The sequence below is a fragment of the Balaenoptera physalus genome, assembly GCF_965194825.1.
Source record: "Balaenoptera physalus genome assembly, chromosome: 17".
Classification (NCBI taxonomy): Eukaryota; Metazoa; Chordata; class Mammalia; order Artiodactyla; family Balaenopteridae; genus Balaenoptera; species Balaenoptera physalus.
The window spans coordinates 63636539-63660836 of record NC_138895.1 but is presented as its reverse complement, the minus strand read 5'-3'; the positions used below and the strand labels follow the sequence as shown (position 1 = coordinate 63660836).

The following is a 24298-nucleotide window of genomic DNA, read 5'->3' as shown; positions in this document are numbered from 1 at the left end:
CCACAGTTTCTAATAGCCTTCATTGGATGGTGAATGGCTGAAAATTTTAAATCTAGTAGAGGTTGCATTGGGGTACTCTGGAGGCTTTCGACTGGCTTTCTACCCTTCTACATTTTCTGTTGCCATGGTTGAGACCTGTGTCCTAAGCTAGCTCAGCTTCTAGTCTAATTGTCAAAGTTTAGTGCGCATAAGAATCTCCTGGGGACATTTTGCAGATTCCTAGACTTCATCCCCCAAGGATTCTGATTTATATGGAGCCTCAGAGTTGACTTTCTAAAATAATAATCCCCAGGTAATATTTTTGAGAAGCATAGAGCTAGGGTAAATATAAGAACCCTTAGATTGTCAGCTCAGTGATTTTCCATGAAAGTAAACTTGCTATGGGTTCAGCAGTGATCATCTTCCTGGATTCAGATTCTGGGCTCTTATTTCTTCCTTGTGAGAAAATACTTGCCTTTCGCCCCAATGTTGACCCTTGTCTTGTAACTACTCCCCCCGCAACACACACCTCCCAGAAACTGGGAACTTGGCACTGGATCCCAGTCCATTACGACTAGGTTCACGTTCTCTGTACTCACTTAAGGTATGGAGTTCTGCACCCAGAATAAAGTAAGGGGCAGGTAATTGGTTAGATGAAGATGCAAAGGCAGAATGTCTGATTTGGTGTGGCATCTCCGGTGTGATAAAATTGAACCAGAAACAAAGTAATTGAACCACTGGCACCATCCCTGCAAGTTGTTTTCCTTGAATTTTTCTTCATTACTCAAATTGCTCTTTGGGTTGCTAGCTCATTTGACCCTTATTTTTGGTTTTTGGCTCTGGTTTTTGAATGTGTAAACTCCCTGACTCTCTGGCCTGACCCTGTACCACATCTAGACTATGTCCTAGTTTAATATTCTATCATGTATTCCTATTGAAAACTGATATAATGATAATAATTATGGTGGTCCTGCTACTACTACTACTAAATATCTATAGGGTACATATTATCAATATATGCTTTACATTCACAGCAAACATCTGAAGTAAGTCCTATTTTTATTCCAAGCTTTAAATAAAGAAACTGAGGTTAGAGTTATACAGCTGTTAAGTGGCTGAGCCAGAAAGGCTATGCAGGCAGTCTCACTCCTGGAGCCGTGCTCTCATCAAGCACATTACATTGTTCATTTCCATCTCTGCTGTACCTGCCATTGCTCACTGAGTGACAAAGAAGTCTCCAAAAACCTTCCATTTTCTTTAATGTATATGGTAAATGGAGACAGGGGATGAAAGTTCCCAATAATTCCTTTTTGGAACTCCTTGAGCACCACTGAATTTCAACAAAATTTTTCCCCCAAAGAGCATTTTTGAAACCATGACATTCCCTGTTATCTCTCCTAACTAGTGAGATCATCCCAGTGATTCTGGGGGGTGCTTCATTGCATTTTATCAGTGGTGCCTTTGTTGTACAATTTCCACTTTTGCTCTTGAAGATACAATAAAAGATTTATGTCTGATGGACTATGATGTGGTTTGCATCTAAGAGAAAAACAATTCCTCCCAAAAAAGTACCATATCCCCAAATGATTTCATAATTGCAAACAGTGTTGACGAGCTCTTTGGCTTAAATCAGTTTACAACATATTTGCTGTGTTTTTATGTAGATATGTTTTGATGTGCTTGCTAAGGAAAAATAATTAAAACCCCTCTGCCATTTCTAATTGAGAAGAAAGAAATGTAACCCATTAGTTGATGTCTACCATAATAAGATTTTTTTCTCCCTCATTTCATTCCAGATTTGTTTCAAGGATTAACTTGCATTAAATGGTTTCAGGTCTGAACGTCAGCCATGTTTCTCATTATTGGAGATCAAAATGGCTTAATTCCCTTTGTGTGTTGGTGCCACTAAAACACAAGGGAATCTTAAAACTACAAACTTCTGATAGAAGCACCACATTTTCCTCGTCAATCTGCCCAGCAGAGCTTGTGTATTTCCTCCATTTACTGCTGGAAAAATGCTGTGTACTGACAAGTTTTGGGGTTCTGGTGTCATGCACAGGCTAGGCAAGACTTACTTTGAATCTAGTTACTGTTGTATTTTCAAATATGTTGATGTGAACTTCGTTTTCTAATGCTCCTTGAGTCAACTATTGTCTTTGATCTTTAAACAGAATGTGGCCATCCATCTAGTGGGATGGTAAGGACTAGCATCTAGGTTAATCCAGGGGCCTCTGGATTTAAACAGACCTGACTTTAAATTCTGATTCCACCACTAGCTATATAACCTGGGTCAGTTTTGAAAACTTGCCTTGTCTGTAAAATGGAGCTAATGATAGTACCTATTTATTGGCTGTAGAGTGGCATACAAGAGCGAATGCATGTTAAAACATTGCTGAGCAAAGGAGAACGTGTTAAGTGACCAGTTAGTTCTATTGTTATGTTACCCTATTGTAGGGACTATTACCCAGAGTGTTGTATTACCCAGGATGAGTTGGAGTCTCATTCCCCATCCTGGTATCTGGGTTGGCCTCAGTGACTTGATTAGCCATCAGAATGTGGCAAAAGGGGCATTCTGGGACTTCTAAGGCTGAGTAATAAGAAGCCTGGCAGCTTTTGTCTGGGTGTCTTGGAATGCTTGCTCTGGGGAAAATCAGCTGCATGCTGTGAGAAGCTCAAGCCACATAGAAAGGCCATTGATAGGAGTTCAGGTTGACAGCCCCAGCTGAGCTCCTGGTTGTCAGGCCAGCCATGTGAGTGAGTCATTTGGATGTCCAGCCTTCAAAAGGCAAGAGTTGATTTCAAGGCTTTTGGAGATTCTCTTTCAGTTCTAGCATTTCCTTGTGACCTTGCTAAACTTGGTTATCTGGTTGATTCAAGCTAAACAATTAGACACTAAGAGAGAATTTTGGGGGCACAGGAGCATAAGGGCAATAAAGAGTACCACTTTCCTCTGCTCAAGATCTGAACCAACGGAGAGAGGAGACCAAGGAGTAAGGGAGACGGAGACCAAAATATCGCTTTTATGAGAGTGAAGACCGGGCATGTGTCTATGGTTTCCTCATGGAGAACCCTAGAAGGAACTAGGTTTATCTTTTCAACTGGCCCGGGGCACTGACCTCACTCTAGAGGAGCAAAGAACCTGACAGCCTGCTCTCAAGAGGAGATGTCTGGGGTCTTCATGCTCATCTCAGACTCGCCAGTCAAGGGGAAGGGGCTGAGGTGTGGAGCGGAGCCAGGACCATCATACTGATGATCGCCCTCTACCTGGGAGGAAACGTCAGGAATGGGAATGGGTGCTCCTCTGACAGGACTGTCTACCTCAGTATCTATTGAGTTCAAGAAATAAGTGACCCAGGTTTTACTCTGTGAAGACACAGTTTATGGTGACAGATTCAGACTGAGGCGTTTCACTTTACTTGTAGGTTAAATTGGTTTGTATCAATGATCTCATTCTTTTCTTCTAAGTCCAGAGAGTCCTGGTAACATCAAGTCCCATGTACTTACAAAGATGGAATTAAGTAAAGAACCTTCCTTCAATCATTCTCTCTTCCATCTTTCCCTAACTACTTTCAATTTATGACTCCAACAATGAATCTTAAATAAACTGCTTCAAAGTCTTCAGCCTAAAGGAACTGATGGGATGGTATTAGCAATCACACCGTTGATCATGAAGTTAAGGATGAAGGTTCAATTTTAGCATGCTTTAGCTTTAAATAGAGGTAAGTTGTTTTATTATTACAAGCCTTGGCGCCCTTGCCCTTGTCCGGCTATTTAACAAATGTGTGTCCTTGGTTACCAGTGGAACCCAACTAGGGGGTATAGATAGCTGAGTGAGCCTCAATGACTACTCTTCAAACAACTCCAAGCACGTGTCCTATTGACGGGGTGTGGAGAACGCAGGCAGCGCAATCAGGATGCAGATGTTCTGAGGTGTGTTTTCAAGTTGTGCTTTGCAGGAGGTCTGAGCCACATGCACACATACACACACACACACACACACACACACACAGACACACACTTTCAGAGTCTTAGAATCTCACATGTATTAATTCCTTCCTTTCTATGCCTTCACTTGGAGGATCTTCACAAGATCAGGAGTCCTTGCCTCTGTGCTAAGACTCTTCTCTTACTACTTTTGTTAGAACACTGATATTGTTGCTTTTTACTTTTTAAAAATCTGTTTCAAACGTTGTACTAGGCTCTGAAGTCTACGGGAGCAGGGTTGAGGCTATCTCATTCAGAGTTGTATATAGCACCTAGTACAGTGTCTGACCCCTGGAGGGGCTCAGCAAATATCTCCTTGAATTGAATTGAATGACAGCTTGCTTCCCAAGGCAGAGGAGTGCAGGCACCCTGGGTTGAGGTTCTGCTTCTAACCATTATCTGCAGACTCAAATACAGTTTTCAGTGGCTCCTAAGATCCCTGAGGAATTAATCACACTAAGCTTCTTGTTTGGAATAACTTCACTGCCAATACACAAGAGCTACCTAGACTTGAGGCTCTCAATACCCCAACGTAAAGAGTCTCATTACATCGTTCCTTGAAGTCTCTGTTATGTCAATCTATGTGAGTGGTGCCCAGTCCTTCAAGGAGGACTGTAGCAGGGACTTGGGCACAAAATGCAAGTGGCACCCAACAGACTCAGTCATCAGGGTAAATAGTATCTTAATGCTATAGTTTGAAAAATCAAAATTAATGCAAACATTTCATAAAAAACAAAATATCAGAATTCTAAATCAAGACCGTTTCAGTATTCTTGATTTTCCTTTTGCCTCTGAAAGGCGTTAATTTGTTGCCTCACTCCTCTTGTCTAATCTTGGCCCTGGAGCAGACAGAACCAAAGGGAAATCTCCTTGGACATGACTTCCCTGATTTTCACCCCTCGATTTTTTTTTTTTAACTATATGGGGTCGGGGGAGATGGTATGGGTTTCAGGTTAAGTACTAAAAGCTAAATGCATAAACAAAGTCATAAATGTAAGAAGTCAAATCTGAACTGTATGTAGGAGAGAAGATTTAGCAGGACATGTTGCATAGTTAATAATTGAATAACAAAAGGCTGAAATAAATAAAAATTTTAACGACACTCAGCAATAAGGCTGCAATATTTAGTTCTCAGATGAATTTGTATGGCTCCATTTTTATTTGGAATCGATTTTTAAAGGGCTTTTTCTTAAATTCTTCTGAATTCCCGTTAAGCAGTACATGAAAAGTTACTTTAAGTGAGAGCAAATGTGGATGAAATCAGCCAAAGCTCCAACTGCGCCTTCATCCCTACTGGAAGAGCTTTCTTCATTTACATAGGAGAACGTGGAGCCAGAAAAGGGGAAAATACAAACATGAAATCTCCAAGAGCCTTTTGGAAACACAGCAGAAAAACACATTGCTTAAGTGGAGAAGCCAAGTGGTTTTCGAGTTTCCTGCAAAGCAGCAGCTTTAGGGGGAGAGTGACCTTCTGGGGAACGCGGTGGCCCTGGCTGGAAGATTAGGGGCTGACGTTTTGCAGGCTGTGGATGGGGGTGGAGAGATTGTGTAACTGTAGTAAAGCGTCTTGAAACTTTTCAACAGGAAAACAAAGTGGGGAAGAAGCCTTAAAGAGAAGGGAAAGCCTCAGGCAGGTTTTTTTTTTTCCCCCCCTCTGGAGGCACAGCTGTGGCTGTGTCACAGTATTTCCCAAGTGCTTCCTTTGGATCTCTTTACCTGGTGCCAACCCTGTACAACGGAAGTAGAAGAGAGCTGCTTGATAGCAATCGAATCCCAGTCAAAACGCTGAGTTTTCTCCTGGCTCCTTTCTGGAGCACAGCGTGGGTCTGATTTGCTTAGAAATGCAAGGGACCTTCCCTGTCCGCCTCCCATCTTCCAGTTCTGGAGGGACAGGCTGCAGGCAAGCTTTCCTGCTGCACTGGTGACGGGAAGGTGGAAAATCTTGGCTTGCTGAGTCTGAAATGAGATGCCAGTGGACCCAGTACCAGAGATCAAATTTTCTATTTTTGGCCCTTCAGACACAGAAATGCACAGCTATGCCAGAGTAACCTTTTCTCTGGAGGAATCGTCTCATGGCTTGTTGCACATTAAAATCATCTAGGGAACTTTAAAAATACTGATGCCAAGGCCCCACTTCAATCCTATTAAATTAGATGCCCTAAGGGTGGGAATCATGCATCCAAATTTTTTTTTGAGCTCCCCAGGTGATTGTAATTTGCAACCAAGGTTGAGAAATCATGACCCAGAGCTCTTGAGCCCACAGACAGCCCTTTTCTGTCCTCTGGGTCCACTCTCCACCCAAAGAGCTCTGTGATCTCCATCAGTGGAAGCTAAGCCTCTTTCAGTTTAATTCAGTTCAATTACAAACAATTCAATTCAATAAATACTTATTCAACTGCTTTCTTACCCTTCATTTCTGATTGTGTCTCCGATGAGAGTGGTGAGAACCATGTTTCTCAAATAAGAGGATGGAGATACTTGAGTTTACCTCATTTTTTGGAGCCATATTTTTTAAAAAACCTGTTAAACACAGATTACAAATTTTTAAAAATTATGCATTGGATTTGGATTTTTTTTCTGACACAACACTCTGAACAGCATATGTTTGTATGTATGTAAAACATCCATTTTTTTAAAGCATTTCTTAATTTTTTAAAAAAATTACTTATTTTATTTATTTTTGGCTGCATTGGGTCCTCATTGCTGTGCACGGGTCTTCCCTAGTTGCGGTGAGCGGGGGCTACTCTTTGTTTTAGTTCAGGGGCCTCTCATTGCGGTGGCTTCTCTTGTTGCGGAGCACGGGCTCTAGGCGCACAGGCTTCAGTAGTTGTGGCTCGCAGGCTGTAGAGCACAGGCTCAGTAGCTGTAGCACACTGGCTGAGTTGCTCTGCAGCATGTGGGATCTTCCGGGACCAGGGCTCGAACCTGTGTCCCCTGCATTGGCAGGCGGATTCTTAACCACTGTGCCACCAGGGAAGCCCTAAAACATCCGTCTTTTAAAGTGTTTCTGTATTCAGTGCATGTTCTAAAGCGTTGATGCGCTGAGATAAATAAGACAGAGTACTTATCTTCTGAAGAGCTCCCAGGCTGGTGGGAGACATGAGATGGGAACAAGAAATTAAAGGATTGTGAACTGCTGTAGCTAAAAGAGGTATGTATAAAAGGATGTTTCAGATGAATTCAGAAGAAGGAATTGTGCCTGGCAAGGCAGAAAGGCTCACAGAGGAAGTAGAGGGGAGTAGCCATTCTCCACGAAGGATTCAGGCAATGGGTGGAGGACGTGCACTTTTTGAAGGTGAGAATTAAATGTTTGGCTAAAGGCTACACAGGAAACATAGGAGGAGATAGGGAAGGAACTTGAGGGCTCCCAACTGTCTGTTGAGCTTTATCTGTTGGAGTCTATCATTTCTAAACCATTCTTGCCTCAGGGCTGACTTTTAGATTCATAAATTTGCAGCTACACTTGGGTGTGCCGTGGTGGACAGAACACGCTAGGTGGATGAGACCGTAGCTGGTCTGCTTCTGGAAAGTGATGGACAGGCCTTTGAGGAGGCTCTAGAAATGGATTGACGTGGATTTCATACACTAACTGTGGAACCTTGGACAAATTCCCGAACCCCCTGTAAAGTGAAGATTCTCCTGCTCACCTCATAGGGTTTTTTGTTTGTGTTTTTGTTTTGAATGAAGACACAGTGTATTAGGTGTTGTGTAAAGTGCTTAACAAACTGCCTGAACATAGGAAATGTCAATGAAATGTTGCTCTTCCTGTTGAGATATTGAATTTGTAATTCCTTTTAATTTTTCTTCATGTATATTCGGCCTTCCCATTACACCTTCTTCCCAGGTACATAGAGAGACCATCACCCTGGCTGATGATGAGAAGGGCATGACTTTGGACAAACAATATAAAATGTGTTTTAGGGAGCAGTTACTAAATCACCAGCAAGGAACGACACAGTTCTAGAAAGTTCTCTAATAGGCTTGTCAAGTCTCTTTTACCGATAAGTCCATTCTGCTGTCCATTGTGTCTCTGCTTCCAAAATTAAAACCACCACAAAAATGACCAGGCTCAGTCCATCTGCAGCATCACATCTGATCTCTCCACGGCTTACTCATCATTCTTCCTCACACTTTAAGACATGATGAGGAGGATGATATTTGAGAAGGAACTTGAAGAATGCATGGAATGTCTTATGGCTGAGAATAGGCATTCCAGGTGGTCAGATTAAAATAAGTAATGGTATAGAAATATATGTAGGAACGAAAAGTAGTAAAATAGTTGTTTTGTTGGAACCCAAGTTGTATTTACAGGAAAAGTAGAGGAACAGACCTCAAAATTGAAGCTGAGGCTACAAGGATCCTCCTTAGAGATTCAGCCTTGAGAATGAAAATTCAGAAAATTTATGAACATGCTATAAAATAGCTGACATCTCTTAAATAACTTGGCTCCAAATTTCTTTTAAAATAATTTACCTCACCTTTTATTCTGTTCTTTTTCTTTCTTTGTGTTGATTTATTTCTTCCCTTGTGTCCTATCGAGGGCATTTGGGGTGAGGTCCCAATCCTGGCTTGCTGAGAGTTCATCTGCTTCCAATGCCTGTTCTAGCTCCACGTAAAGTCACAATCTGTTCCTGGGAGAACATATTCATTTGCACAATAACCAATTGTAATGTGAAAAAGGAAGGATTATAACATCAGTTGGGCTATGAGTGGCTGGCATGGAAGAAGTCCAGCAAGGCGCAGATCCTGTTTCTGTACATATGTCCTTAATAATAATGAAGAAGTAGGGGGTAAATTATGCCAGAAGGGAGCGGAGTCATTTCTGAATAGCTGGTTTTCTGAGGGAGTACATATGATGTCAGCAATTAATTAAGGCCTCAATTCTGTTTTCCTATAAAAATCCTATTTTAGTTGCGGTATCTTTGACGCATCTGCTGGCATAAGCAGGATACAGGCCATAAATAAAAATTCAAAAATATCTCTTTCTTGTAGAACTTGGAAACAGACATTCTGAAATTGAAGGAAACCTACATAGTATCCAGAAGGATCCCAAGATCCTTTCTAAGATGAAGGGCAGTGAAGTCCATGCTAAATCCAGGCCCTGAGGGATTTGATTGGGAGGGAAGACAACTCTGACCGGAAGCAGGTCCAGGATTTATAACTGGACAATTTCAAATCCATGTTGGATGATACTTCAGTGGCAAAGGCATTTCTGGAAGAAATGTTAAGCAGTGCCCAAAGCAAAGAATTTACCCAATAATGACAGTAAAAACTTTAAAGTTTCAAGATACTGGTAACAGAGGATGGAAGGTTGACAGGACCAGGCATCACAAAGTCCTTTTCTGGCAACTTTACCTAAAATGAGGACCAGTGGGTTGTAATTAGAACTCACGTGTCCTCTTTAAATAATAAGCAAAGATACATCCAGAATGATAGATTATTTGAGCTGAGAGGGACTTGATTGCACATTGAAGCCAACCTCCTATTTTGTGAGGCAATTGATGTCCAGTGATCACTCAGCTAATTTCTATCATAACCAGGGGCAGAATTATGTCTTGTAAGAACTTTGTCCATGTCATTTTAACGCCCAGCACTCTCTTTATACATGATCCCAAGAGCATCCTAAATTTTGCTGGGTGAGTCCCAAGGTAGGCGTAAGGAGGAATGGGTATGTTACATGACCACTGTGGAAAATCTGACATGTCAGTGTAAACTACTGGGAAGAGCGAGTAGCCAAAAATCACAAAGGGAGTCCAAACGGCGCTGTGGCCAATTCAATCCAGTTTTTCTGGTCAGCTTCATGATTTGGGGGAAACAAAATAGGGATTTTTGTTTGGAAATGTAGAATGGAGTTGAGAATTTCCTCAAAAGCAGAGGAGGGAGATCCTTCTAAGTCAAGGCAGTAGGAATGAAGGGGAGGGGACCCAGATACCCAGGAAGGGAGTCCAGGAAAAAAGATGGGGAAGCAGGTCCCAGGCCAGCCAGCTGCTCTGGAAGGCAGGTGGTGGTTGCAGTGATGGTGGTAGTGGTGAAAGAGCATTTGAGAAACTCTGGATACTTATGAATCTCAGGAAGAAGGGGGACAGACAAAGTCATCTGGGGGTGGGGTGGGGTGTGGAAGCAGGAGGCTTCCTCTGATGCTGACAAAGCATCCCAAACTCCAGCCATCAGTCATGTCACTGATGGGATATGAACTGGGATGTGAACTTGCTTATGGGATACAAACCCAATGATGTCTTACTGATTACAGGGGAGGAAAAATAAATCAAGTTGTTAGAGGTCAGAATTCTTTCTATTATAAAGTAACTCCTCAAAGGTCCATAAATGAATTCTATTCAGTGAGGGAGACACATCAAGGAAGTATAGAGCTGGAAGACTTCCTTTTTTCTCACTATTAATATTGATACATGGCATTTTAAAAATGTGTCTTCTAGTTCCAAGGCCGAACATAAGGATCAAAAAGTGGGTGGTGGCCCAATTCCTGGAAATCCCCCCCTTCCTGAAATAGCTGGAAAACTCCTCCCACTCATTAGCCTATGAAATTACCCACCCCTATAAAAACTGACAACCCCATACCCTGGGGCCGCTCTCGCCTTCTGAGATGGCCCACATTCTGTCTATGGAGTGTGTATCTCTCAAAATAAATCCACTTCTTACCTTAAAAAAAGAAAATGTGTCTTCTGATATAGTTGCTTCACCATAATAACAAACAATCTTAATATATAATAATAATAATAATCTGCAGGCATCCATGTATCAAAATTTTTTTCAGAGAATATGCTGGTGGAGAGGCTGTCCACAGAAAATATTAATAATGAAGAGCCTGAGTTCTAGAGCTGTGGTTTTTATGAAGATCCTGTTTACTTAAGTTCTAACCTCTGCATAGTTACAGAAAGACTGAGAATTCTCAGCAGTTAGTGTTCTTGGCAATGATCTGGGGAAGTACAAACGCAGCGTGGGTCAGCACAGAAGATAGACAGGAAGGAGGTGGTGACCAGCAGGCAGCATCCGTGAAGGATATAAAGAGAAATAGGACCTGGACTCAAAGAGTTGCCAGCACCTTATGCTAAGGGCTCATAGTGAAGGCTAATTTTAAGATAAAAACATACCTATACTGTATTGTTTCTCTGAAGGATTTGTTAGTATTATTAAACACACATATATAAACAGTTAATTGCCTAATAAATAATATTTATTTCTTAAATAGTTTCTTTTTATCTCCTCAGTGAACACTTTTGGTTGTTGACATCAAACTCTTGAGTTATAAGAACGCCTGTCAAAGGCCTGTTAGAAAGTTCCTTGAAACCAGGTGGATCGGACTGGTCCTTTAGTCCAATTGTAGATGCCCACTGTGGGCAGACTGAGGAAACGACCCTCTTACCAGGATGTGCTTGAACAAGGCCCAGGACATTAAAAAAAAAAAAAAAAAATCTTGCAATTACACTTTTCTACCACTAGATGATATGCACGTATAAGCAAGATGAAAACCCTCCTACCTTTCCTTTCTGCATCAGTGGCCACAGGGATGATAGGTAAGTTAAGATATCCAGAATTCAATTCCAGATGTTACTAAGAAAGAGAAACACAATATGAACATGAAGAACTGCCAGCATTGATTAGGTAATAAGTGTGATCATACCAAATTTATCAAACACTTATCCTTTCATCTAGGGGCCATCAAAGTTTACCACCTGCCTATGGGCCAAATCCAGTTTACCACCTCTCTTTGTAAATAAAGTTTTATTGGAACACAGACATGCTCATTTGTCTGGGACTGATTTTGCTCCACAATGACAGAGGTGAGTATTGAGACAGAGACTGCCTGTCTTGTAAAACTTAAAAATATTTCTATAGGGTCCTTTACAGAAAAGTTTTCCAATGCCTGGTCTAAGCACATATAGGTCATACTAACTCACTTAATCTTTACAAATCTATGGTTGTGGGTATGTGTTATTACAATTTTTTTTTTAATTTAAAATTTTTATTGGAGTATAGTTGATTTACAATGTTGTGTTAGCTTCAGGTGTATAGCGAAGTGAATCAGTTATACATATACATATATCCACTCTTTTTTTAGATTCTTTTCCCATATAGGTCATTACAGACTACTGAAGAGAGTTCCCTGTGCTATACAGTAGGTCCTTATTCGTTCTCTATTTTATATATAGTAGTGTGTATATGTCAATCCCAATCTCCGAATTTGTCCCTCCCCACCTTACCCCCTGGTAACCATAAGTGTGTTGTCTACATCTGTAACTCTATTTCTGTTTTGTAGATAAGTTCAATTGTACCCTTTTTAGATTCCACATATAAGTGATATTGTATGATATTTGTCTTTCTCTGTCTGACTTACTTCACTCAGTATGCCAATCTCTAGGTCCGTCCATGTTGCTGCAAACTATTTGTTTTACAGATAAAGAAAGTGATTAAGGATGCAATGAATCCTGGCACATACGTTAAATGACTGTAGCAGACATACATGACAAAGGCTGTAAGTATTGATGTACACCATGCTTGATACTCTTGGGTTTGTGTAAACAAGATGAATAACAGTTGGCTTCAAAGTTGTGGGGAACCTAGAAAGAAGAAATTAAAGTTATTGCAAGGTCAGGCCAGCCTTCTGTGTGATCCACAGGTAGAAATGTAGCTGGAATTGAGTAGCTGCCCATGAGCACTTTTTCCTGACATGACACTTATTCTGAACATATTGTAAGAAACTCTTTTGACACAATAATTCATAAGACTGAAGCTGACTCATCAAATGAAAACAGTGCTTAACTTGTGACTGAAACATCCGTGGTCAAGTGGAGAGACACAGAAAGAAGGCAGTCAAAGGAAGTCTTCTTCTTAATGTCCTAGTTTTCCCCCAATCAAAGGAGGTCTTTGCTCCTTCAGTGCTGGGTATACTTGGGCCCTCAGGATATCTGCTGGGGATGGTGGAAGCTGGGAGTGGGGCTGGGGAGCAGGGTGGTATTCAGCTTTATAATTTCCTAGATTCCTAGTCATCCTCAGGAATGTCTTTCCCAATAGTTCATAATATGCAGTGAAGTACTGGGATAACCCCTGATGGTTCGTTCCACATTTGTGATTACTGATCTTTCTTTCTTTTTTTTTTTCCTCCTGAAGAGTTTAGGTAACTAACTGCCTCAGAGTCATACATCATGAGGCAGGGAGGGGAGAATCAGGAACTGGGTGAACCAACTTAATCCTTTGTCCCACACGAAGGATGGGACCATATTGCCTAGACTCCAAGGGTTTTCCACATGGACATGCCCCAAGCTCCTTCTCTCCCTTTCCTTTGCTCCAAGAAGACCTCTTCTATTCGTCCACATTTTGATGTCCTCTTTTCTTAGGATAGATACCCCATCATCCCTACAGAAAAGGAAGGCGCACTGGACTGTTCCTTCCACTCGATCTTTGTTGACTCTAAGAAAGGGTAGGTGCTAATGTTTGGTGTCTTCTTGGGGTGAGCTGGGGGTGTGAGTGGTGGAGGGTCAGGGAGGGGAGCAGGAAGGAGAAACTCTGAAGCCTGGCAGAGGGATGTGGGGAAAGAGCAAAGGCTTCTGTATCAGGGAGCTACTGTTTTCTCCTAAAGAGTCTGAAATAAACAAAGCTTCCTGTAATAATAATTAATTTTCTTCTAAAGAGCATCCTATCTGAGTTACATGAGAAATTTATATTCCTCCTAATAACATAGCTTGGAACCCCTCCCCCTGCCTGTTTTTGTAAAATGATAATCCCAACCTCATTACGCCAGTGGAGCATTTGCCCCAGTTTTCATTACAGAATGAATGTCCCAAGTCCAGCTCTCTTTTCTTTAATATACAGGTATGTATATACGTAGGTTCAAATGTATGTATGTATTTACATATTTACAGTTGAATTTTGGTCAGGACAGGGCATGTGGGATAGTGTTAAGCTGAAAGTTGGTAAAGATAATCTGGGCTTTTGGAATTTAGGAAAAGGGAAAAGGCTGAGTGATCAGACACGGTCTTGTGACAGGTAAGTGAGTTAGGTTCTGAGGGAATTCGGATATGTAAAGGAAGGGGCATTTTAGACTATGTGGTGGAGAGGCAGGGGTATGGGCTTGAGTGTGGGCACTTTGGGAGAAGATAATTCTGGTAAGGCCTGAATTTAGGAGTTCAGAACTATCAGGTTAAAGTTTGAACTGGATCTCACAGTCCTGGAAAGAACCAGGACTTTTGACTAGAGAAGTATCACTGACTATGAACATTTCAAGGGTAAAACCATCATGTTTACCTTTTCTTGTCAGTTTTTAGCTAAGTGACCACTGACGTGTGGTCAGGTTTCAACCAATGTCAAGCGAATAAATGCACAGCAGTGATATTTTAGGAAAAGTAGTCTGGGGACTAGGTATGGGATGGATTGGAGAGGAAAGACAGAAAATAGGGAAAGAACAGGAGTGAGTGCAAAGACATACACATATTACTTTCCTTCACCAGACAGTCCATGTAAAATGATCAAATTTTAAATCTCATTGCTAGTACCACAACTGTAGTTGGAAATGGCTGAACATGAATCAATCATCACAACAGTAATTGTAACCAGAAATAGGAAACGTTTCATAAAAAGTCTATCTGTTTCACTTTTGACTACGTGGCCATGTCTTACTGTGCCCAGTTTAGGATATTTCACAAATGCATCATGATGAAAAAAATTAATCGGGAAAGTAGATTTTGTGTTTGCCTCAATCACAATCATTTTCTAATTAGTGTGAGGAGTAGCTTATTTAATAAATATTATTTCTTTTTATTCTTACCATCTTCAGATCTATATCTGAGACAGAAAATTTTATTTCTAATTTACTTTTTTATTCAATGAAAGCCAGATAAGAAGAAAGGGTTAAGTCTGAGTTATCAAAATAGGTTTTCTTCAATTCTTAATTCCTTATTCTGCCCCTGGTACTAGGTTGATGTGTTTAACTAGAAGGACTCACTTTCAAAATCTCTGTGTTATTGGGTGGAGAAATAAGGGCCCAAGTCCATCCCTGGTTACGTCAAGTGGTGTCAAATTTGGCTTGCAATTCTCACTTCCTGTTGACTCCAAGAGAAAGGCTGCAGTTGGCGTCTAAAAGTGAAAAACATGAAGCTCTGAGACCAGTCTGAATTACTAATCACTACATCTCCTGTTCAGTCTAACCACTTTCCAAGCGATTAAATGAACCGGCCAGGTCAGTGACTCAGCTTCCGAGGGGGTGGCCAGCAGTCCGAGCTGATCTGCACATCCCTGGTTTCAATTCCCAAGGTTTGATCCAGAGCTGCCTCGGAAGGGTGATTTCCCCTTGGAGCTTGTCTCTCTGGGGACAGAAGGACAGACACAGATGCTGAAGTGTATAGTCTGCTGGAGAAGCGCCACCTCACCATGAGTCTTTGGCGGGAAAGAGTTGCAAGAATGTCGTCTTTCATCAGCTGGTGTCACTCTTTGGAACCAGTCACAAGTAGCTGGGTGTGGTAGGGTGAAGTTGTCTGAAGTCTGAACGAAGAAAAATATACTGAGTAGGAAACATGAACTTTTTTTCTTTTTTGGCTTAACTGTCAGTAGATACAGTATTCCCTTGTTTGTTTCAGTAACTACCAAAGGTTCTTGAAGACGTCACCATTTTAGAGTAGTGTATTCATTCGCCTGGTTTTCTAAGTGATTAGCTGAACTTTGCTGCTTTTATGAAGCTTAATGTCCAGTTACCATAAAAAAGCAGCACATGGTCAGTGGTGGAAATAGGGGTGGGATTGTAAGGGCCACATGGGAGTGCAATTCCAGGAACTCCCGGCCTCCTATGCAAATTAGATTAAGCTGCTCTTCGGCCTGGGCTCCCAGAGCAAAGAATTCCCATTCCCACCTCTTTTTTTTAGCATTGTCTCCTGTGGGAATTAAGAAATCACTTTCAATTTATTTCAGCTACTGCCTGTTTTAAAGAAGGACATCACAGGCCTCAGTTTTTCCACCTTGCTTAAGAAAACTCCTTACCAGGTAACCTCTTAAATATTTAAAAAGAAAGAAAAAGATTTTGAGATCCTTAGGAGAAAATACTGTAAGTAAATCAAAGTCCTATTTTCTCAGAAAGAAAGTTGAGTCTTTTGACTGGCTGGTGCCACCATCTTCTTCAGGCGATTTTCATACTTGGCATAAAACTTTTAGTCGTTTCTCATATTACCTTTGTTTTGATTAGTTAAAGCATGATAACTTGACAACACTCAAATGTGAGAGCTTGAGAAAGGGAGGGTGGCTGGGAGGAAAGAAGCCCTCCAGCCAGCAAAGCTTTCTTTAAAACTTTATTTTTTTTAAAACATGAATATTTTAAATATCCCTCAAATACAGGGACTGAAGGTGAACTTGAAGAATACATGCAAAACCACAACCTAGATTCTCTGAAAGTGGCCATTTCAGAGCTCTCTGGAAGGAATGTGTGAGCATGTGCACACCAGAGAGCAAACATGCAAATCAGTTCTTTCCCAGGACACCCCAGTACTGCTGCTTTATCTGCACAGATGTGCTGTGAGCCTTGCAGATAGCATCTGTTTGTTCTATTTATGGGGGGGAAAAAAAAAAAGTATTTGTGAGCTCGGCAGGAGCACAACTTTCTTTTTGGATCTTTGATTCCATTAGAATTTTTGAAATTTCACATTTTGGAACAAAAGAATTTGAGTCGTTGGCGATTCTAGGTGCTGTGTAATTCCCTCTCCCGTTTATTTCTTACCTGCTTCTCCTGCTTCCCAATTTCATAGAGTTAAAATCAGAGCAGGGGAGATGAAGAGACTTGCACAAGCACATAGAACATTTATTCTTAGTTTCATTCATCATTATTGATTTGTTTAGTTATTAACCAGATACTTATTGAGGATCTATTATATCCCAGGCACTGTGCAACATTCTAGGACCCAGTGGTGAGCAAAAATGTCACTGTTCTTGTCCTCATGTATTTCATAGTTTACTGGGGGAAACGTACAGAAATAAGAATAATCACACACAAATATACATCCTCTTCTGTGACAAGTGCTACTTATTGCCCTAAGAGCCTAAAATAGGCACATTTGAGCTGGTCCAAGAGGTAACAGAAGGTTTCCTTGAAGAAATGGTGATGCTTCTTAAGCGACCCTTAAGAAGGATGAGTAGGACCTAAGGAGGCATATAAAGGAAGGGTCTTCCCGGCAGAGGGAAGGTTGAGAAAAGACCCTGCGATGGATGGAAACATGAGAGTATGAGAACCAGAAAGAGGGTCAACGTGGCTGAAGTGAAGAGGGAGGGAGAGCAGGAAGGAGATGGGCTGAGCTCTGAGTCAGAGACAGACATCACAGCGCATTGTGGCTCATTTTGAGCTTTGTTTTAGGAGTATTGGGAAGCCCAAGTAGTGAGCAATGGGAGGAGGGTAAGACTGGATGAGGAAGACCACTGGGGGCTACTGCAGTAGTCCAGGCAACAGGTAACAGAAGCTTGGTCTAAAGTAGTGAGTGGTGGAAGAGAGGGGAAAGGAGTAGATGCATTCAAGAGGTATTTAGAATGTAAAAATGATAAGATATGGAGAGGGAGGGAGTAAGCAGGGGCAAGGATGACCCTAGGCTTCTGAGTGGGGCAAATGGATGGATGGTGGTATCATTCATCAAGACAAGGAAAGCTAGATGGTGGGGGTAAAGGCAACATGATAAGTTTATTTTAGGAAGTATTGAAGTTAGATGGTAAGTTATATGTTGACTATATGGGTCTGGCCCTCAAAGACAAGGTCTGGGCTGGAGATAAAATATTTGTGAATGAGTTGTTTATAGTTTTGACACTGATGTGATTTATTCCTCTTCAGCGTCTTTCCAGAACAACATCTCTGTAAGTAGGGAGAAATCAAATGGCTTTGGACACCAGGCTAAGTGAATTGTTGAACAACTTATTTTATATGGCAGGGATTTGAAGGACTGTTGGGAGGTAGGTCTAGTGTGGATGAATTAGGAGAAGTATGGTTTCAAGTATATCAAAAGCTACCCCTGAGCCCAAATACCCATCTTTTTCCCCTTGATCTTCCAGAGGGCCTAATATTGCTAGCGATCATGTTACTCTTTAAGTAATTCTCATTTTATTTGGCTTAAGAGTGCTAAAACTTTAGTAAAAGTTGTCTACACCAAACTTCTCACTCAAAATGAGTCTGCTTTACAAAATCTCTAGACATAGGGCCTCGGCTTGAACATGTCTGTGATGGGGAATCCAATATTTGGCAAGACAGTGCAGATTTTTAGTTCTGTTCCAAAAATTCTTCCCTGTATTGATCTTCTCATCTAGCATGACACAGAACAGTTCTTCTTTTCCACAGAGCAGACAATCAACTGGCGTTAAGCCATCAGTCATCACTATTCTCAGCTCAGCTGCCAAGAGATGAATGAGTTAGATTCAACTGTCACTGAAGCCCTTCGATAGACATCATCTCACTTAGAGGTCACAACAACCCTTTGAGGTATGTATTATTCATCTAGAAAGAGAGGAGGAAACTGATTCTCAGAGTTAAATGACTTACCCAGTGATGTCACACGAGTAAAGGGCAGAGCCAGGATTTGAATCCAAATATTCTGCCTCCCAGTCCAGAGCCCCACGCAAGCTGCCTCGATAATCTGGGTTCGGGCTGTGCGCTGACTTCTAAAGGTAACACATTAGTAAGGACCAGTGACTGATCAGCTGATAGCACTGAGGTGGTGCTTACCCACCTGACCCTTGTGGACTGAATGATGCCTGCCCGGTACTTGACCTTATAACCTTGTATCTCTTTAAGAACTGGATAGAACACTCATCTTCACATTTTTTTTTTTCAGATTTCACTCCCAATTAGTTAAAAACAATGAGCATGTATCCCAAATATATTTATATGTGTATCTTTGGATTCAGTATAAATATGAATATATCTATTTTTTAAAATTAATTTTTATTGGCGTATAGTTGCTTTACAATGTTGCATTAGTTTCTACTGCACAGCAAAATGAATCAGCCACACATATACAGATATCCCCTCCCTTTTGCATTTCCCTCCCATTTAGGACACCACAGTGCATTAAGTAGAGTTCCCTGTGCTATACAGTGTGTTCCCCTCAGTTGTCTATTTTATACATAGTATCATATAAGTTTAAAAAAAACATAAAAATATAAATGAAAGTCGTAATATTTTCTTTTTCCACCCCAGTGAATCATCTTCATGGATCACCTCTGTCTGCTCCCCCTGGAGGGACCACTGAAATGGAGTCGGGGGACAGGACAGGAGAAGAGCCCAGTGTGACAGGCCATGGCTAGTTGGACTACAACACCTGGGGAGTGTCTGGAAACATTTCAGACGTGCTGACGGCGAGCTTTCCTCTCTGTGCTGCCCAGCTTCAGCTCGGTTTCTGCTAAGATCTCTCTGGAGGTTCACAGGGAGTGAAGGGCTCATTGCCCTGCTCTGTGTTGTTTGTCCTTGGCTTTAATTGCCACTTGTGTCCTGAGCTATGTGGTAATAGCACTAATAGCTAACATTTGTTGACTGCTTACGATGTGCCACTGTGCGAAGAGATTTACGCACATTACCTCATTGATCTTGTTACAACCCTGTGAAGTTTTGCTATCCTCGTTTCACAAATGGGAAAACTGAGGTGTGGAAAGCTGTGACTTACCCACAGGGGTATGTCTAATCAGTGGCCCAGCTGGGATTTGAACCCAAGTCTGTTCTCCACCAAATCACTCATTCTTATCTGCCGTTCTATACTGCCAGTAGGATTAGGGTTTAGATTCCTGATAGTGATCTGGAAGGATTTCCAGCACTAAAAGTGACTCAAATGGGAAGACTCATCAGTTGCACAGACCAAAATGTTGGGCTCCCATCAGGTGTGGATAAATGAGAGGAAGCCATCAGCTTTACGGAAGTGCAAATGTGCCAGTGCAGTTACAAATGAACGTGTCCAGTCAAATCTGAGTCCTTTGTTTCGAGATAATCTGGCTCTCATTGTAACCCCCAGCTTCAGGTAGCAAATATACGCTGAATACTTTTCTGGATGAGACCCCTGGAGGCTGTAGTTGTTGTTTAAGGCACCTGAGTTGCATTACAGACTATACATGGTTTAACCTTACATTTAAGTGTTTGAATGTGTGTGAGAGAGATGTCAAGGGGTCCAGGAGTTTTCTTCATTATCTGTCAGAAGGCTTCAGCCTAGTGGAGTCAGATAGACATGGGTTCGAATCCTCACTCTGGTACATATAAGCCGCGAGAACTTTGGCAAATTATCGTTCCTCCAGTCTTAATTTCTTCATCTTTAAAGAGGCGGTAATAGTACCTGCTTCAAGGTGGTGCTGTGAGGATTAAATCCTATACATACGCAGTGCTTGGAGCACAGGAAGTTCTCAAAAATTGGTAGCAGGTATTGTTCTCGGTGACCCTGCTTTGTCTAAGAAGAGGCACTGATGGACTGTTGGTGGCGTTAAGTCCATGTCCTCTGCTGTGCTGGTGATGTCCTATTTGAAAATGAAAAGGAATTTTTTTTTCTGAATCTCCTCAGCATCTTGCTGCCACAGGAAAAGAAATCTGTTTCCACAAAGAGATGCAAGAACTGGAGACACTGAAAGTTTACGGACTGGAGAAGGCGGCTCCGAGAAGAAAAGCATTCTGGCGATCAGCGACACTCTCCTGAGCCGCCCAGATGTGGGCCAGATGCTGCAACTCTGTAGAGACACGTCGGGCTCAGTGACTTGTGCCATGACTTTCATCCACGTGGCCATGAAGGATAGTGACTGATCTCACTCCGATTATTAAGAGTGACTTCAGGGCTCTGGAAACATGGGGGTAGGAGGCTGGGACTCGAGGGGGAGTCTTGACAATCCTCCCAGTTGAGCAGAAGGGTTTCTGGAGCTGACAGCCCTGCTCTGGGGATACGTGTCTACTTCACATGCCTCGCCCCACACCAACCATAGAAGAGGGCTCAGCAGGAATCACTGAGGGTACTTCAATGGGAAGTGATCTGCGATTTCTGCCTTTGCAGAAATCATCTCTAGCGACTTTTATTTGGTGTTATTAAAGACGATTTTGATGTGATCTTAACTATAGTGATTCTTCCTATCATCACTTTCTCTTTAATCAGCCTGTATGGCCCTTTTTCTAGCTGGAATTTCACTACACTGCTCAGCCTTCCATTCCATGCTTTTTAAAAAATATGACTACTTTATTTATTTGTGTAATTGAACTATAGTTGATTTATGATATTTTGTTAGTTTCAGGTATATAGCATAGTGATTCAGTGTTTGGCAGATTATACTCCATTATAGGTTATTACAAAATAATGACTATAATTCTCTGTGCTATATGGTATACCCTGGTTGCTTATCTATTTTATATGTAGTAGTTTGTATCTGTTTATCCCATACCCCTAATTTGCCCCTCCCCCTTCCTTCTCCCCTTTGGTAAACACAAGTTTTTTTCTATATCTGTAATTCTGTTTCTGTTTTGCATATATATTCATTTGTATTACTCTTTAGATTCCACATATAAATGATAATATACAGTATTTGTCTCTGACATTTCACTAAGCATAATATTTTCTAGGTCCATCCACATTGCTGCAAATGGCATTATTTCATCCTTTCTTGTGGCTGAGAAATATTCCATTGTATATATATACTACATTTTTGTTTTGATAAGCATATTTTCTTCTTCTAAATGGATAAGGATGGTGAAAATTTCTCTTTTTATGTTTGGCATTAGTAGAGGCACATTAGTATACCTCTTTTTAACTAAGGGCTAAATGCAAGAGCTGAAACCTGGACACAGAAAACAAAGAGTTGATCATAACTGCTTCCCTGCCTTCAGTTTTGCCCTGTTCCCTGGCCAGTTCTATCTACTGCAGCCATAGTGACATTTCTACTTTCATCCCTACTGTGTTCATTATTTATTGCTGCTGTAACAAATTACCACAGACTCAGTGGTTTAAGAGAACACAAATTTATTCTCTCACAGGTTTGTAGGTCAAAAGTCTGACATGAGTCTCAATGGGCTAAAATCACGGTGTTTGCTGGGCTATGTTCCTTTCTGGAAGCTCTAGGGGAGAATCCTTTTCTTTGCCCTTTCCAGCTTCTAGTGCATATTCTTTGGCTCATAATCCCTTCTTGCATCTTCAAAGCCGGCAATGTTGCATCTCTCTAGCCATGCTTTCATGTTCCCATCTCCCTCTGTCCAGAGCTGGGAAAGGATCTCTGTTTTTAAGGATCTATATGATCAGATTGACCCATCCAGTTAATCCAGATAATCTTCCACCTCAAGGTCTTTAACTTAATAACATCTGGAAAGATAACTTTGCCATGTAAGGTGACATATTCACAGGTTCCTGAGATTAGGATGTGATACATTTGGGTGTTATTCTACCTACGACACCTACCAGTCTTCTCCAAGCCCATCATCTCTCTCCTGGACAACTGCAACTGCTTCTTAAATGGTTTTGCTTTGTACAACCTGTTTTGCTCCTTCACCTTTTGTTATTTCTCTTCCCATTCACTCTGATATAAAACCATACTGGCCTCCTTGCTGTTCCTTGAACACAAAAAAGCACAATTCTGCCCCAGGGCCTTTGCACTTGCTTTTCTCTCTGTCACAAAGACATTTTCATGACTGCCTCCCTCAGGATTCTGTTCAAATGTCACCTCTTTGGGGGGGGGTCTTTTCCTGAACAACTTATATAAGTGAGCATCCTTTCCCCCCACTTTCATCAGACTATTCTTTGTCTCATGTTCTAACCTATTGACTTATGACAGATGATACATTTATTTTTTTTCTCTTTTCCTTCAAGTCTTTATTTCACTTTCATTTTGAAAGATAGTTTCACTGATTATGGAGTTCTAGGTTGACAGTTTTTTTTCCAATATTTTATAGATATAACTACCCTGTTTTCTGGATTGTATTATTTCCGATGAGAAGTCTGTTATTTTTAATTTTCTTCCTCCCAATATAATTTTATGCTTCTGTGATTTTCTCTTTGGTATTCATTTTCAGAGATTTAATTATCATTTGCCTTGATGTGGCTTTCTTTATGTTTCTTTTGCTTGAAGTCACTCAGTTGCTTGGATCTGTGGGTTTATAGTTTTCATCAAAGTCTGCCATTATTTCTTCAAATATTTTTACTGCCTCCCCCTTCTGAGATTCCAATTATACATATGTTAGTTCACTTAATATTATATCACAGTTCTCTGTTCATTCCTTTCCCCCATGGTATCTTTTCTCTTTTATTTCATGTTGTATAGTTTTAGGGCTCTATTTTATATCGTCTACTTCTGCCATATCTAATCTGCTGTTAATCTCACCTGGGGTATTTTTCATCTCAGATATCGCTGTTTTTTATTTCTATAAGTTTGATTTGTATCTTTTCATACTTTTCACACCATCCTGATCATACTTAAATTTTCTCTACTTTTTTAAATATAAGAAGTCCATTTATTATAGCTGATTAGCCTCCTTGATTTTTACTAAGTCTATCATTTGTCATTTCTGGGTCTGTTTATATTGATCGATATACCTCATTATGAGTCATATTTTTCTGTTTCTTTGCATGCCTAGTAATTTTTTTTTTTTTTTTTATATTTATAATTTATTTTATTTTATTTTTTTTAACATCTTTATTGAAGTATAATTGCCTTACAATGGTGTGTTAGCTTCTGCTTTATAACAAAGTGAATCAGTTATACATATACAATATGTTCCCATTTCTCTTCCCTCTTGCATCTCCCTCCCTCCCACCCTCCCCATCCCATCCCTCTAGGTGGTCACAAAGCACCGAGCTGATCTCCCTGTGCTATGCGGCTGCTTCCCACTAGTTATCTATTTTACATTTGGTAGTGTATGTATGTCCATGACACTCTCTTACCCTGTCACATCTCACCCCACCCCCTCCCCATGTCCTCAAGTCCATTCTCTAGTAGGTCTGTGTCTTTATTCCCGTCTTGCCACTAGGTTCTTCATGGCCTTTTTTTTTTTTTTTTTTCCCCTTAGATTCCGTATATATGTGTTAGCATACTGTATTTGTTTTTCTCTTTCTGACTTACTTCACTCTGTATGACAGACTCTAACTCCATCCACCTCATTACAAATACCTCCATTTCATTTCTTTTTATGGCTGAGTAATATTCCATTGTATATATGTGCCACATCTTCTTTATCCATTCATCTGTCGATGGACATTTAGATTGCTTCCATGTCCTGGCTATTGTAAATAGAGCTGCAATGAACATTTTGGTACATGACTCTTTTTGACCTATGGTTTTCTCAGGGTATATGCCCAGTAGTGGGATTGCTGGGTCGTATGGTAGTTCTATTTGTAGTTTTTTAAGGAACCTCCATACT

The 24298-nt window shown here is 40.9% G+C and overlaps 1 long non-coding RNA gene across 10 annotated transcripts in view; it reads left to right on the top strand.

Moving 5' to 3' along the window:
• LOC309646690 overlaps positions 1-23517 on the top strand; it is a 59323-nt gene extending 35806 nt beyond the window's left edge. For 5 of the 10 annotated variants that reach the window (XR_014255519.1, XR_014255520.1, XR_014255521.1 and 2 more), the window contains exons 2-3: positions 11635-18415; positions 19133-23517. This is a non-coding gene — a long non-coding RNA (uncharacterized lncRNA). Of the gene's footprint in view, positions 1-492; positions 11496-11634; positions 18416-19132 lie in introns of those variants that run through there. The other 5 variants (XR_014255523.1, XR_014255524.1, XR_014255525.1 and 2 more) reach the window with 5 other exon arrangements.
• Positions 23518-24298: the final 781 nt, after the last annotated feature.